The sequence below is a fragment of the Pseudophryne corroboree genome, chromosome 2 (genome assembly GCF_028390025.1).
Source record: "Pseudophryne corroboree isolate aPseCor3 chromosome 2, aPseCor3.hap2, whole genome shotgun sequence".
NCBI lineage: Eukaryota > Metazoa > Chordata > Amphibia > Anura > Myobatrachidae > Pseudophryne > Pseudophryne corroboree.
The window spans coordinates 329,319,478-329,334,639 of NC_086445.1; the positions used below are offsets into that span (position 1 = coordinate 329,319,478).

At 36.5% G+C, this 15,162-nt stretch overlaps 1 long non-coding RNA gene across 1 annotated transcript; it reads left to right on the forward strand.

Annotated features, from left to right (window-relative positions):
* Positions 1-12,226: 12,226 nt before the first annotated feature.
* LOC135050779 (uncharacterized) lies at positions 12,227-14,225 on the forward strand. The gene is made up of 4 exons (XR_010241811.1): positions 12,227-12,698; positions 12,850-12,953; positions 13,362-13,838; positions 13,948-14,225. It is a non-coding gene; the product is annotated as an uncharacterized LOC135050779 (long non-coding RNA).
* Positions 14,226-15,162: the final 937 nt, after the last annotated feature.

Here is a 15,162-nt window from a genome sequence, read left to right on the forward strand (position 1 = left end):
GAGGATTATATGAGTGACCGCATCCAAGTAGGCACGTCAGACAGTCCGTACGTATACTGGCAGGAAAAAGAGGCAATTTGGAGGTCCTTGCAGAAACTGGCTTTATTTTACCTAAGTTGCCCCCCTCCAGTGTGTACTCCGAAAGAGTGTTTAGTGCAGCCGCTCACCTTATCAGCAATCGACGTACGAGGTTACTTCCAGAAAATGTGGAGAAGATGATGTTCATCAAAATGAATTATAATCAATTCCTCCGTGGAGACATTCACCAGCAATTGCCTCCAGAAAGTACACAGGTACCTGAGATGGTGGATTCCAGTGGGGACGAATTAATAATCTGTGAGGATGGGGATGTATACAGTGAAAGGGGTGAGGAATCGGAGGATGATGATGAGGTGGACATCTTGCCTCTGTAGAGCCAGTTTGTGCAAGGAGAGATTGATTGCTACTTAATTGGTGGGGGCCCAAACCAACCAGTCATTTCAGTCACAGTCGTGTGGCAGACCCTGTCGCTGAAATGATCGGTTCGTTAAAGTGTGCATATCCTGTTTATACAACATAAGGGTGGGTGGGAGGGCCCAAGGAAAATTCCATCTTGCACCTCTTTTTTCTTTCATTTTTCATTGCATCATGTGCTGTTTGGGGACAATATTTTTGAAGTGCCATCCTGCCTGACACTGCAGTGCCACTCCTAGATGGGCCAAGTGTTTGTGTCGGCCACTTGTGTCGCTTAGCTTAGTCACACAGCGACCTTGGTGCGCCTCTTTTTTTCTTTGCATCATGTGCTGTTTGGGGCCAATTTTTTTGAAGTGCCATCCTGCCTGACACTGCAGTGCCACTCCTAGGTGGGCCAGGTGTTTGTGTCGGCCACTTTTTTCGCTTAGCTTAGTCACACAGCGACCTTGGAGCGCCTCTTTTTTTCTTTGCATCATGTGCTGTTTGGGGACTATTTTTTTGAAGTGCCATCCTGTCTGACACTGCAGTGCCACTCCTAGATGGGCCTGGTATTTGTGTCGGCCACTTGTGTCGCTTAGCTTAGTCACACAGCGACCTTGGTGCACCTCTATTTTTCTTTGCATCATGTGCTGTTTGGGGACTATTTTTTTGAAGTCCCATCCTGCCTGACACTGCAATGCCACTCCTAGATGGGCCAGGTGTTTGTGTCGGCCACTTGTGTCGCTTAGCTTAGCCATCCAGCGACCTCGGTGCAAATTTTAGGACTAAAAATAATATTGTGAGGTGTGAGGTGTTCAGAATAGACTGAAAATGAGTGGAAATTATGGTTATTGAGGTTAATAATACTATGGGATCAAAATGACCCCCAAATTCTATGATTTAAGCTGTTTTTGAGGGTTTTTTGTAAAAAAACACCCGAATCCAAAACACACCCGAATCCGACAAAAAATTTTCAGGGAGGTTTTGGCAAAACGCGTCTGAATCCAAAACACGGCCGCGGAACCGAATCCAAAACCAAAACACAAAACCCGAAAAATTTCCGGTGCACATCACTAATTACAGTGGTGTATGATACATTATAAGTGAGGGAAGGAGTGCTATTTAGAAATGCTCTAAGGTGATATGATGCATCTATACATTGTAGGTCATTACATCTTCAATTTAAGAATATCCAAAGGTGAGCACATAAACTATCCGTGTGTCAATATTGTACATCGTAGACATGCCATAAGTCCGCCGTATCCCACATTGTACAGTACCCAATCTTCTCAAGTGGTTCCCCACTTGATACTGGTTGGGCCCTACACTGCTTAGCTTCCAAGATCAGAGAAAGATGTACTGGATCTTTCAACTGAAAACTACATATCCCATGGGCTTCAATGAAGGTTACGAAATCGCACCGTTCCTGTGATAAGAAGCGACCTCATCTACACCCCCGGTTTCTTTATTTTACCACTACGCACCTGACACTTTATATATTTATATAATTATAGTCAAAGCACGTAGCACGATGTAGTATGTCAATATGCTTTCATTCTAATAAACTCAGATTGCTGTGTGATCGAGTCATTTGTCCACGAGATACAGTCATACCACACTGGCTGACGCCCAATCTCGCCCGATCTTGGAAGCTAAGCAGTGTAGGGCCCAACCAGCACCAAGTGGGGAACCACTTGAGAAGATTGGGTACTGTACAATGTGGGATACGGCGGACTTATGGCATGTCTACGATGTACAATGTTGACACACGGATAGTTTATGTGCTCACCTCTGGATTTTCTTAAATTGAAGATGTAATGACCTACACTGTATAGATACATCATATCACCTTAGAGCATTTCTAAATAGCACTCCTTCCCTCACTTATAATGTATCATACACCACTGTAATACATAGGTATACATATCATCACTGCTGTCTATCACCCATAAACACTTATCCCTCACCTCTCATATAATGCATGCATACACGGTATGTATAGGCCATATCTCTCACTGGTATTAAAATGTAACACTATAATATGAGCACCTGATACGTATTCTTCACTAATATTCAAGAGACACCATTTTCCCCAGAAGTTACCACCAACTCCTCTAAAGATGTCTTACAGCTTGTTATAAACACTCTTATATGCTATTTAGCACCATTTATTTTATGGTGCTATATCATGATTTGTGTATTTTTTAAGAGATACAAAATTAATTTATATATACTGACCTTGCACCCCTCAGATAAATAGTTATTTCTAACACAGCAGCCAGTGTCATCTGACACGATATTCATATATAAGTATCAAGTATACCCCTTGTAATATGAACTCTTCTCCCTTAATAATTCCTTTGCTTCAATTGTATACATATAAACCAACTTAATCCTTACAAGGCATTAATCCTCATTTTATATCTATTTTTGTATATTATTTCCGTGAAAGCTGAATATGCTACTATGGAAATGTGTCCAGAATACCATGGCTTCGGAAAGATGGCCGCCGGGATGATTGACAATGCAGATCATCCTATCAGTGGAAGCTCCACGCCGCGCCCCGCTGCAACAGGAAGTGTGGAATGCCTAACAGAAAGAACAAGCTGGAAGTGGTGCAACATCGCGCCCGAACATAGACGCTAATTCCGGAAGTGGGGCACCGTGCACATGCGCAGTATGAAAGCGCGGACACAGGACGCGGGGCGGAAATGACGCCTAAGGCACCCCCGGACTTATTTGACTTATATTGCAAGTTCCTATACTTGTTTTTACACTAGACTCAGCCCTGGGAAACTATTATTGCATCATCCACCCCTGACACTTGTCTTTATCTGAATTTTACAGTTTCCTATGTAACTTTAATACCATGCAGTCCTAGGAGGAAGTGATGTAATAGTTTGTCTGCTAATTACCTTTGCTATAAATAGAATCATTACTCAGTAGCCCTTTACCCCTTGATGAAGTCAGATGGACGAAACGCGTTGGGTGTACCTCAAGTGACTTTCCATTTTAAGATAAGCACCTTTCTCTTATCTCAAGCACTTTTATGTTTTTTTGTTTTCAGCTGTGATTTTATATGCTAGTCAGCCATACTATTTGTCCTAATTGTTTAAACCCATTCTTTTATATAAACCCCCCCATTTATTCATATTTAAAAATAATATTTTTTTATATAATTATCTGTTTTTTAATAAATATCCCACCTTTTTATATAAACACGTATCCTTTCATTCTTCATATTTATATCCTTATGTGTAGACATTGTTAGTCGCGATTAACCCTACCCCTCTTTTACATATATATATATATATATATGTATATATATACAAACACGCATACATATATAAGTAGATATATAATATATGTGTGTGTATATATATATATATATATATATATATATATAAATTTGCATAGATGCACTCTCCATTCAACTCATAGTCCAACATGTAGTGTGCATCCTTAATTATCCCTCCTCGGGAAATGTCAATATCCACCAAAGCAAGGGCACTAACCACTTCCTCATATTTAATATTAATAAACTTTTATTTAGTTCAATCTGAGGGCACAGCTGTATCAATCCGCTGTCTTAATAAGCATGTCCATTTGTCTGGAGCCACAATTCAGCACAATAATTCACATTTCATATCATAGACTTCTGTCGGTACTGGATAGTCATCAGAATAATAATCATGCAACATTATTTCCTCAGACTTATGGTGTCTTGCTAATTTCCATAGAATACAACATATCACAGTATATGTCTGTCGACTTCGGCTGCTTACATGCCTTAAAAGACTCACATCTATAATAAACAAAATTAACCATTACAAAATTGAAAAGTGCATGTAACCTGGTACTCATTCTCAGGACATCATCAACTACCTGTCTGGCCGGACCTACGGAGTGCATTCCACTTGGCTGCACATGTCCACTCACTACCTCTGGAGGGCCTTAAGCACCGCCACTCCAGTCATGTGATGCTCTAGACTCATATGTCTAATCCATTGCACATGTCACGTACAGCATCACTCTATGACATGCATGCAGTTCACAAGTGTTCCACCGCATTAACCAATAGTGGTTTCTGGACATCTCAAAACATCAATCCGAGTGTATGTGCATACATGGTTAATAATAAAGTTTACATTATTCTTCTAGTATATTGCTCTTACAATAGTCAGTAATCCACACCCTAAATTTGTACAAAATCAATATTCACCATATGCCTGAGTCCAAGCTACATGCACCTTTACAAGAAGATACAAACAACACCAATATTTAATAACACATAACAATATTAGAAACAAAAATATTGAAAACAATGATTATGCATTACAATACATATATCTCCCTGAACATAATCACTGTATTTAAAACACATTTAAATTGTACTTCTCACGATAGAACACTATACAATCTCAATAGGGGTTACAGAATGAAAAACCACTTTGTATTTTATTATCACAGAAAACACCTAAAGTTAATATTTTCATTCAATCCCTTTTTTGAAAGAGCACAGACAGAAATTCACTGCTGTTTAGGACTAGCCATCACCCCAAACCACTTGTGGAAGGTCTCCCAGTGTCCCAATTTGTAAGAGTATTGAGAAATAATACCCAGATGGATAATGCGGAGATACAGTTAACAGAAATGAAAGAATGTTTTTTGGAAAGTGGATACTGACCTCAAATATTGAATAAATGCCTAAGTAGGGCATGGAAGATTTTGGGAGGGGAGTGACCAGAAGGTGGTGTCAAAAAAAGAAAATAACTTTGTGGTGTTGAAACAATTTGATACTAAGGCAGCATAATTTGCGAAATCTGTAAGAAAGCATTGGCTGATAATCAAATTGGATAAAAGTTTGTGGGTATTAAACTTTTATTAAATATGAGAAAGTGGTGAGTGCCCTTGCTTGGTAGATAGATAGATAGATAGATAGATAGATAGATAGATAGATAGATAGATAGATAGATAGAATTGTATTTATATAGTGTTCTTTATCTATCAGGACTCAAGTAAATAAATTATTGCTGATTTCTATTCATTTTGTAAACTTCTATTTTGACTTAAAAAATAGGTGTCATGTCCAACTATCAATAATCTATAATAAAAACAAGAATACCTATGTACTACAATAGTTAAACCGTGTTAAAAAGTCAGTTTATCCCTACAGTCATTTCAATTGCCACTTTTGTGAATTTTTTGGAAAATGCAAAAAACTGATCACATTAAAAATGTTAACATTTTAAAATATTTATTTTCACTTAAATTAAAACACACAATGCATACCTGCTAATATAGCTGTGTACTTAAAAATTTTGTCAGTAAATAATTAACTATTAAAATGTCAATCCTCATTTAGATCTTATGTTTTTATTTGTGTAGAACTACAGTAGTTCATTTTAGTACCTACTGGGACTGATTTTTATGTGGGCATAACGAAATACCTGCAAGAGAAAAAAAGATAGGTATCACTTATTCGGTGCTGTTGTTTACAGGATGGTCTACAGAGATAATTCTGGTCTGGCTCTCTCTTAGGGCGATTGGCAGTTGCACCCAGATAGTATATGCATATGAGAGAAAGGGTTCATATAGTGAAGTACAGTAAAAAGGCCTTTAATTACATTATACACATGAAATATACATGAAATAATTAGCTCCACATGGAACATATAAACAGCATAACGTCCAGCACAGGTCTAATGAATCTAATTACCGGAATCCTATGAACTGAGTGAACAGTTCAAAAATAGCACAATGCAGGTGAGTCCCGGGCACCCTTGGTGTCAAATAGGCTGTAATAAGTCTCCCGGTGTCACAGTCATGCGTCTGTCCTGGGCGGCTTCTGCTGTTCCCTCCGACGCGTTTCCACCCCTGTTCTGGGGTCTTTTGCTGGACGTTATGCTGTTTATATGTTCCATGTGGAGCTAATTATTTCATGTATATTTAATATGTATTATGTAATTAAAGGCCTTTTTACTGTACTTCACTATATGAACCCTTTCTCTCATATGCATATACTATCTGGGTGCAACTGCCAATCGCCTAAGAGAGAGCCAGACCAGAATTATCTCTGTAGACCATCCTGTAAACGACAGCGCTGGATAAGTGATACCTATCTTTTTTTCTCTTGCATGTTGTGGTGGAGGTTAGAGGAATCCTCCTGTTTGGGTATTCACAAATTTGGCTGCATATTGATACTATAGCGCACTAGACTGCAGTGTCACATTTTGTTTTGCACATAACGAAATACCTGTAGCATGTTCTGTAACTTTGCACCTAGACAAACCATGTTACACTGTAAGGGGTGCAAGTACTGTATATATTTTATCTGCACGCAGGGTAATTACTGGCAGCTTTCGCAAGAAGACCACAAATGCTGGGCAGCTTTATGTTTACACTGCAATTTAGATTTGAGTTTGGACATACCTCTATCAAATCTGTATCTCTCTGCATATTTTAAATCTTCCCACTGGCAGTGCACCATGGTTTTGCCAAGATGCACAGTTACTGTACTTGCTCTTTTTTGCATTTCTTCCACACTACATTCAGGCCCAATATGTATATATACCTAATACACAGCAAGACAACATACTATAGAAAGACATACTAGTAGAAAACATATTTAATCTCAACCATAGTGGATTTAATTTCTGATGATGCTGTATGTAGCATAAGCGTGGAACTAGACAATTGGGAGATAAACAATGTATGACGCTATATCTAAAGCTTGCACTGCTATTTTTTATCTTTCATAACTGATCTTGAAGGAATGTCTTTATATCTCTACTGAAGGTGCAAACTGAGGGATTATGAGGCATTATGTTTGGCTCAATGACTTTGTACTTCTCATAAATCAAAGTGTGCCTGAGGAGCAACCTAATGTGAGAGCTATATATCATTTTCTGAACTAACTGTTAACATTTGTCACAAGAAGACCAAACAATCCTAGTTTATTAAAACTTCATAGGAGAGAAAAAAATATAGATAGATAGATAGATAGATAGATAGATAGATAGATAGATAACAATGAGTTTTTGGAATGTTGTAACAGAATGGAGAAGGTTGAATTAAAAGAAAAGTGTAAGTATCCTTTATCATTTATTTGTTTTAGTCTTGTGAATAAAACCACATTGACTTCTATTTTAAAAATTCAGTATTTGAGCTAATCATTGTTTATCACTGTTCACATACAGGATATAGTTTCTTTCATGGCAAGAGATGGTTCTGATACAATAAAGGTGAGGATGCACCATAAATTAAACAATAATGCTAAATATATATATATATATATATATAGCCATGTATGCAGAGGCACTCAGCAGACTGGTAAAGTAAACGTACAGCCTTTATTACGGTCCTACGCCGTTTCGGGGTGATACCCCGTCTTCAGGGACAAGCAATACGTATTGCTTGTCCCTGAAGACGGGGTATCACCCCGAAATGGCGTAGGACCGTAATAAAGGCTGTACGTTTACTTTATCACTCTGCTGAGTGCCTCTGCATACATGGCTATAAAAAGGACTTCACACATCCTGAGATGGCACCACAGCAAGTAATCTTTCCCTTCAAGGAGTGCCGAGCCTGACCGCTGCTTATATATATATATATATATATATATATATGTGGGGTGAGCTAACAGCGCCAAAGAATACAGTAGAATGATTTTTCACAGTATGTCAGCAAAAAGGTGACCCCAGGCCTTCAGTCACTATGTGCCACTCCCTAATGTGTAAAGGGCATCCGCTATATCTTAAATAAAGCCTGCACTAGTTCGTGTGCAAGATAAGGAGTAAAGATTAAAGGAAATGGATAAGATCTGAGCGACCACAGGTGGCATCAAATTCTAGGGACTGCGTATTTTTCTTCAAAAAAAATGGGGTTTATTACAGAACAAATCTTAAAAACACGTACATAAAAAATAGGATTGCAAAATCCAAAAAGGACAATATAGCAGCAAGATAAACCACTATATATACATATATCAATATGTTCTAGCAGGAACTCCGTTTAAGACACACATAAAAAGCACATAAAAGACATATAAAAGAGGAGTGGGAGGGGGTAAGGTGAATGTAAAACTCATATGCTAAAAATTGTAAAAACATCTGAAATGTAAAAAATAAGGTATGCTATATGTCAAGGATAAGGTGGATAGAAGCAGCTTAACTGACGATTCAATAGTAGTAGCAGGATTCACCCAACGCATCTCGTCTGGTCTGACTTCATCAAGGGGTATCAAACAAGTGGAACACATCATCTATATATACCATTGTAAAGAAGGAAGTGATTAGCTACCTCACTTCCTGTAAAAAACTTCACCAAAAATTCGGGACCTAGTAATATACATTGATCACTTTTAATATAAGGAGAGACTTTTGATCTAGTAAAACGCTATGTTTGCGCTTCAAAACTAATGTTAGAAGTTGTTAAAAACTTTTGAAGAGTCTCTAGACGTGGACTTCTGGTCCGGGACATCCCTGGCGTCATTTCCGCCCCACATCCGGTGTCCTGGAGTCTCCATTGCGCATGTGCCGGCGGATGTGGAAGGTGGTGCGGTGGCCATCTTTATGGAGTCCGTTTTTAGGAGACTTTCAGCAGCAGTTGTTTATAGCTTAAAATATATATAAATATATATATATATATATATATATATGTCAATAAAAAAGCTGCGCATCAGACACACTTTCCTTTTTCACGTATCCAGTAGATTTTTAGAAAGTCCTGTGTCCCGTTTTTTATATACGATGTATGCTGCCGCTTCCTCCGTTTAGGAATTAGAGCCACTAATTCCAATGCACATGTAACGAAAGAAGAATGGAGGGCGCAGGTGTAAGTAAAAGGTTTACAATTCCATTTATTAAAAACAAATGCTCACATACATCTCAGTTTAAAATGGTGCGTTCCGTCCTTCACATAGCAATCAAGCCCCGGAGCCGCTCTCTCCCATAACCGATCCTCCGTCTCTCTGTTAGGAATCACGGGCAGTTAATCCTTCTTTCACCGGGAACAAGACCAGGGTATGACAGTCTGTCACCAGCTCCACAGGCCACGCCCAACGCGTTTCGTCAATGGACTTCGTCAGGGGGTGTGGCTACGAACTATCTCACACTTCATTTATACCACAAAGAACACCTGTACATCATTATCCTATGAACCTGTGCAATCTACAAGAATTGGAAGCATTTGAGCTGACACATTCTATACACATATATAGATATCAAGATCACATGCTTTTAAGAGATTTGCATACAGTGCAATCTCTCCAAAAAACTTTCACAAATACTTATTCATATACCATTATTTATAAACCGCTACTATATATCAACATCATATCTCTACCTGGTAGCTATCATATAATAACGAATTTAAAAAGGAATTTAAAAAGACACAACAAGTATGGGTACTCCAGATATCACATATTAGCGCAATACAACCTGAAAGAGAGTAAATAAAACGGTGACTGGCAACAGATACAAGCTTCATAATAGATAATTTCAAGGGATAAATCCAGAGAATAATAATCATTTTGATATGCTCAAGTTCAACACAGGCATTTATTACAAATTAACCCCTTTCAACCTAAATCCTAATATACCCGTAGGAGCTCAGCTCACAGTGGGGCAAAGGGATCAATGATCCGACTACAATGCCGCACAAAGCGAGGTCCCCGTGGTACATCTAATGTAGAAAAGGGGTAATATCATAGTTCTCATTTAGTCCTAACGGACTAATTGTCTCTAACGCATGGATCCAAAAAACCTCCCTTTTACTAAGCTATTTCAGAATATCTCCCCCTCTATCATCTAACCTAACATGCTCCAGTGCTTTAAAGCTGAACTTACTTAGATCACCTCCATTGCACTTCAAAAAATGCCTCGGGACACTATGTTCCTGACATTTATTAGTTATACTTCTTGTGTGTTCTAACATACGAATTTTTAGCTGGCGTTTGGTCTTGCCTATATAGCGTGCTCCACATGTGCACTCCACCATATATATCACACACGTGGTCTGACAGTTTATTATTTCTTTAATAACCCAATGCTTACTTTTATCCCTGTTCCAGATTTTCTTTCTTTCTTTACTTAAAAAAGAACACATTTTACATCTACCACATGGGAAGAATCCGGTTGTTTTTTTCAACCAGGAGTCATCCTTCATTTTTGGCAGATTACTAGGTGCTAGAGAATTCTTTAGGTTTCTCGCCTTTCTAAACACGACTTGTGGTTTTTCTGGCAACAACCCTTTAAGTACCGGATCTATTGATAAAATGTCCCAATGCTTCATGAGAATGTTTTTGATTTCCCTGCTCTTAGTATTATAACCAGTAACAAAAGGTATTAGGGTACTTTTTCTTTAATTTTTGTTCTTATAAGCCAAGAGACTTTTTCTATCCACCAAATCTGCTTTCTCCTTACATTTATCAACTAGTTGTAATGGATACTTTTTCTCCAGGAATCTGTTTTTATACAATTCTGTTTGTTGCTCGTATATTCCTATATCAGTGCAATTACGTTTAACCCTTAGGAATTGCGAATAGGGTATATTCGCAATCCAGTTTTTATAGTGGCAGCTGTTAAAATGCACGTAATTATTACTATCAACCTTTTTTATATATGTATAGGTATTTATAGTATTTCCTGGACTCCATCCACTTCTTTCGTTTTATATATATATATATATATATATATATATATAAAATTTAAAAAATAGAGAACTTTATCAATATTTAGATATGTCATGTAGGCATTCGTAGTCTACAAGCTGGTATGTATCATGAGGCATTAGATGATATCTCTTTGTATATATATATATATATATATATATGTATGTTACAAATAGAAATGGATTCTCGTGGGAGCCAATATGCCTTTTGTATGACAATAATTAAAAGTTTTTATTGTACAGAAACAAACGATATTTATCCTAAGCGTTCGTTATTGACACAACCTTCTAAAAATTCATATAAAACAATATTACAATCTTATACATAAATTACAGTTGGATGTGAGGATTTTACAGCCAGGTGATCACAGTCAGAACTCGAAATGGATGTATCTCCAACCAGATGTTTGTGATAAGGACTTTGTTAACCAGACGTTGCAAAACCCAACGCGTTTCGTCCGTTAGGACTTCATCAGGGGTTTGGAATCTGGATAGTTACAAATGGAAATATATAAATCATATAGTCTTCATTAATAAGACATATTATTATCCAGGTAAGTATTCAATTGAAATCTATTGTGGATTAACATACATACCAGTTCTTATAGTAGGAGTGATTACCATTGATTAGAAAGGTTTAGAATATCCAATGATTACATCCAATCACATATTCAATTCGATAAATATAATATCTGAAACATTATCGTTATAATAATCAATAAACATTATCCTTATACAAATGATAAAAGGAAGAGGGAGGGAGAGTCAAAAGAAGAGAAAAGGGAGGGAAAGTCGAAAGAATATTATGAATGTCAATATAAATCAAATAGCTCCGTATTTATCCACATAATCAACATCAATTCAGCTGATGGAAATGATACAAAGGGCAGGGTCTACAAGTATCAGAAACCACCAATAGTTATAGAACACTCCAATTAAAGTCCACATAAAACTTCAAATTCACAATATACACACAATTATATCCACATTACAACTCATTGTACAATACATACCTAGATAGACTTCAAAAAAATATATATAAATTTGGTTGAAATTAGATGATGTTACGTTCCCTAAAGATGATTGTAATATACTAATTTAGTTTTACTTGTCCACAGGGAATAGTATCATTCAGGATTTGAAATTTTTCCTAAGTCCTCTTTTTGGTGACATGTATAAACAGAGGTAGACTATAAGGTTCCACCATTCTTGATTGAAAATAGGTAAAAACCAGACTAATTTAGTGCAATCATTGAATACCATATGAGGTTAAGTATTTCAGATGTTAAAAAGTTCTTCTTGCTGGTTATTAATTACAGCTGTGAACTTAATTGGCTCTCTAATGATTGATTGAATATACCACTCCCCATTGCATGTTAGATTAAAGACATCATTTAGGGGATCTGTTAGGTAACCAGTAAGAATGGCATTCCACATAGTACTATGAGGTCCTAACACATCACTAACTAATAATAAATCAATTAATCAGCCAGCAGGAAGTGATGTAATATCAAGGGAGCTATAAAGGGATGTCCTTATATTGCCTCTCATTCTGTAGTTGGGATTCAGTGAGGTTGCACTTGTTCCTGTAAAAAGTAAGTTTGAGTATTATAATTGTATATTTGGAACTTAGTTATTGGATGGTCTTTTTGAAAATTTATTAGATGAATGGATTCCTTAATTTAAGAGTAACTACTTAATTTTAGTATGATTGTAATATACTGATTTAGATTTACTTGTCCACAGGGAATAGTTTCGTTCAGGATTTGAAATTTTCCTAAGTTCTCTGTTTGGTGACATGTATAAACAGAGGTAGACTATAAGGTTCCACCATTCTTGATTGAAAATAGGTAAGAACCAGACTAATTTAGTGCAAATATTAAATACCATATGATGTTAAGATTAGTATTTCAGATGTTAAAAAGTTCTTCTTGCTGGTTATAAATTACAGCTGTGAACTTAATTGGCTCTCTAATGATTGATTGAATATACCACTCCCCATTGCATGTTAGATTAAAGACATCATTTATTAATTAGTTTTGGATAAAAAAGTTCTTCTATTTGAATCACCTTAAATACCTTACATTAAATACTGACATCAGCATGGTTTCTTATAATCAATTGAGGAAGTTGTTATATCTTCTCTGATTTGTTGGTAGCATCTATGTTATTTTAATGGTAAACAGGATGTTACAGGAACATTTCCTATTAACAATCATTTGAGTGACAAAAAACTATTTTATCTTTATCCCTTTTAGGGAACGTAACATCATCTAATTTCAACCAAATTTATATATATTTTTTTGAAGTCTATCTAGGTATGTATTGTACAATGAGTTGTAATGTGGATATAATTGTGTGTATATTGTGAATTTGAAGTTTTATGTGGACTTTAATTGGAGTGTTCTATAACTATTGGTGGTTTCTGATACTTGTAGACCCTGCCCTTTGTATCATTTCCATCAGCTGAATTGATGTTGATTATGTGGATAAATACGGAGCTATTTGATTTATATTGACATTCATAATATTCTTTCGACTTTCCCTCCCTTTTCTCTTCTTTTGACTCTCCCTCCCTCTTCCTTTTATCATTTGTATAAGGATAATGTTTATTGATTATTATAACGATAATGTTTCAGATATTATATTTATCGAATTGAATATGTGATTGGATGTAATCATTGGATATTCTAAACCTTTCTAATCAATGGTAATCACTCCTACTATAAGAACTGGTATGTATGTTAATCCACAATAGATTTCAATGGAATACTTACCTGGATAATAATATGTCTTATTAATGAAGACTATATGATTTATATATTTCCATTTGTAACTATCCAGATTCCAAACCCCTGATGAAGTCATAACGGACGAAACGCGTTGGGTTTTGCAACGTCTGGTTAACAAAGTCCTTATCACAAACATCTGGTTGGAGATACATCCATTTCGAGTTCTGACTGTGATCACCTGGCTGTAAAATCCTCACATCCAACTGTAATTTATGTATAAGATTGTAATATTGTTTTATATGAATTTTTAGAAGGTTGTGTCAATAACGAACGCTTAGGATAAATATCGTTTGTTTCTGTACAATAAAAACTTTTAATTATTGTCATACAAAAGGCATATTGGCTCCCACGAGAATCCATTTCTATTTGTAATCTACTTTTAATACCTTATCTGACAGAGGGTATTTCTTGTTGGTTTGAGACTAGAGGTATAGCGCAAGATATTAGGGTTGATTTTTTGTTTTGTAGTATTGTCTCTGTCAGTTAACCCTAAGATTGCAGCTTTTACCAAAAATGCAGATTTTTAGCGATAGATCAAAAAGACAGTTAAAAGCTAAAAATATTTTTGATGAGGAAGAACAGGTGTTTCAAGCAGATGAGGATGATTATTATGGCTACCTTAATCTGGTAGAAAAGTTAGCAGTAAAAGAACTTAATAATTGGTATGATATAGTTACATTGGAGAAATATCTTGAAGTAGGAAGGATCCCAAGAGGCCTAAGGCTACATAAGACCCCTACGATAGGAGGAGGAAATGAAAGCTTTATCACCAATTGGAATTCGATCTTAGATGATTGTTCCAATAAACTCATTGGTTTGATTATTTCTGAAAGGAAGAGGGAATTAGGTCGTATTGAGGAAGAAATCAAGAAAATTGAATTAGAAGCCAATAAATTTGATGATAGTGAGGAGTTCAAACGGGATGTGGTGGATCTGCACCACAAACTAGATAGTACTGAAGAAGAAATTATATCACGTAAACAGAAGAAATTTTTGCGAGATAGAAATGATTACATATCTGGCCAGATACATCATTTACCCATTAATGAAGGGAGGATGGAAGAGAGAACTCAGGCACCATTGATGAATCACTCACGGTATGATAAGAGATACCAGGGTGACTATAGACAGTATCGTGGGAACTATGGAGGCCAACAATCTTATAATAGATCCAGAAGGAACTATCAATCCCCCCATCACAATCGGAGAGAAGAATGGAGGGGCTATAGGAATAGATACCCCTCACAACAGGGTGGACAAAGGAATC